Genomic DNA, 2,948 nt, shown 5'->3' with positions numbered 1-2,948 from the left:
AGACGATTTCGAGTTTGTTTGGCAACGTAGTAGCGGTTCTAGAAAGCGAAAGATTATTAAAACAAAGCAATCAGTTGCAAAGGAAAAAAGATAATTTTATTGGTGTTATGTTGATTTTAGTTCTGATTCTAACTATTATTATATGTGATGTAAAAAATGGACGCTACGTGTCAGTATGTCTACGACATCCACTCCCTCCAACCTTTCTGTTTTGAGTTTTTTTTTTCATATTCTTTTATTCATTACTTCATTAAGTCTTCCAAAATACTCTTTTTCTCCTTACCTCAACTCTATTGCTTTCTGTCTTTCCTTCAATAACATCTCTCAACGTTGTTTATATGTTTTGTTTCAGATACCCAGTGGATTTGTCGAAAATCGTAGACTAAAGGGCTACCTTTAAACACAAACAAGTTTCAGCATTCAAGTGTTATGAACTTACTGCAGAAGATGTGCAGCAGTTACCTGTTTAAGACAGCTGTCAAGACTGATCAAGACACTGTACTGATAAAGCATGTGCACATTACAAAGACAAGGTGAATACGTGATGCTTTAACAAGAAAATTCAGTCGTCTAATTGCTTGCGCTTATTACATTGAAAAAAAGTCAACTGGCAAAAGAGAAAATGTCGTGCAACTTTCTTGCATGCAATTGCACCTATCAGAAGTAACGGGTTGGTAGGAGTACTTAATGTTCACATGGTAAGAAAGTGGTTCACCGCACTTTCTATCTCACTTGAACCATGTGCTGTTTAACTCTCAATTCCACGTGCTGTTTAACTCTCAATTCATGTAAAACAGTAATTTTTTCCTGACGACATAACACAGGTAGCAAAATTTTATAAACTAGCTGTCTGGCATAGAAAGTTTCCAGAACAGACCTGAGACTGTATGTGTCTTCATCAGAATTCTTTCGTAAGCGGTAAAATGCCGCACGCTTCTGCAAATGAATTTTTTTTTGTAGTTTAAATTCAGCTACAAGGCTGGACTTTTGATGCGTGCATAATCAAGTTTTTTAATTTTTCGCAAGTGGTACATGCATCTACTCTTTGGTGCCTAATAGACGTCCCCCCCCCCTACCCCGCTAATAAATTTTTCAAAAATTTTCCACCCAGGACATTCTTATTCCAACCCCCTTGCTATTAAATTTTAGAAAAAATTCCATCCAAGACAAGACAATTTTTTATAAAAATTTTCTTTTTCAATACTTACTTACGTTACGCAATATCATTCATTCAAAAAACTTTGTTTTTAAAAAAAGAACGTTCTATTTTCTTCTTTCTATCGTTACGTCATTATTCATTAAAAAAGTTATTTTCTTCTTTCTATCGTCACGTCATATCATTTACAGTACTTATTTACTTGTATACGTTGTAATATCAGAGAGTAAGAACGAAATGGCAACTACGAAAAGAATTTTTAAAAGGACAGAAAGAAGCCAATATAGTAACGTAGAAAAAATGGAGTTTAGAAAAATTGTGGAAAAGTTCAAAGAAGAGTACGATGCCGAAGTGATAAAAAACAAAGGAAAGACGAAATACGATGCAAAAAGAAAACGACACGTGCCAATAAAACCGACAACTGGATATGTTGCAAAGTCTGTCCGATGCTTTTATACTGATTTGGTCGAAACTTATTTGAACTGGACTTCTGTTGATATTTCTTCTTTGGACTTTAGTACTTCTTTATTATACATTTACTTGTTTTCAGACACTAATATATATGTTAATAATTAATAAAAACATTACTTAGTTATTGCTTTAAGTAATTAAAAAAACTCGAAATTTTCTACCCCCCCCCCCCCCGCGCTTATTCCAACCTCCCCTTCTATTAGGCACCAAAGCGTACTTACGAACCACTAAAACCAATGTTAAACTCAGAAAAAAAAATTTGTTAAGCATCTTATACAAGACTTAGTATTCTTCAATACAATACACCAAGTTGCTTGCTTCTGAGGCGCGCTTGCCTCAGAAGCAAGCAACTTGGTGTTCAACACCACCTCTTAGCAAGTTTTATAACATCGGTAAGCAAGAAAAAAAGGTAAAAGAATTATTAGTAATAATAAATATATATATATATTTAATACAGGTAAGAACAGTTTTTCAGTCACTGTTAAAAGCGAATGTATTTCATTTAAAGATGAAGCTAAAACAAGTGGCAGTGAAATCAATAGTAAACAATGCTGCGTATTAAGAGTCATTATAATAGTGGATTTCGTAATTCTAGCAATAATTTCGTAATACAAGCATCGTAATCTATTATGATAAGAAAATGCTCCAAAACCAGACAATTCCCTATTTTGGATATTTTGTACATTAGAATATTGATAACACAATTCAAGGAATTAAAAGTATCAAGATATGTTAAAATTTTTAAATATGGATTAGTCTGGTTTTGCGTGGGAGCTTTTTATATATATTCGTCATCATTTTCTCAAAGTTATAATTTGCAATCAACAGTTTCCGTAACTATTATACTAAAAAAATTATAATCCGGTTTTCTGAGTTTTTAAATACTAATGTATTAAAAAAACCCCAAAACATGGAAAAACTTGAAAAATCAAAGTTTAATGACTAAAAACCGTTTAAACGGCAAGCAAAATTGCATAATCTTCCTAAGCACATTTGTTTTTAAAAGTTACGTTCTGAATGTCTTTTAAAGGTTTTTTAAACGTCTTTTAAAGCAAGTTTCCAATCCGTTTTTCAACGGGAAAGGGAAAAGAAAAGAAAAAATAATCACGCGAGCATGCGTAATAAAAGTTTTTATTTATCCAAAGGAAAACTGCGCATGCTCACGTGATTTTTTTCCGTTCTCTTTAGGCGAGTTTCCACTCATCCGTTTTTTTACGGGAACGGGAATGGAAAGAGTAATCACGACAGCATGCGAAATAAAAGTTTTTATTTGTCCGAAGAAAAACTGCGCATGCTTACGTGATTATTTTTACGTTTAATT

The sequence above is a fragment of the Hydra vulgaris genome, chromosome 12, assembly GCF_038396675.1.
Source record: "Hydra vulgaris chromosome 12, alternate assembly HydraT2T_AEP".
NCBI lineage: Eukaryota > Metazoa > Cnidaria > Hydrozoa > Anthoathecata > Hydridae > Hydra > Hydra vulgaris.
The sequence above is the reverse complement of the archived record's forward strand: the minus strand, read 5'-3'. Positions refer to the sequence as shown.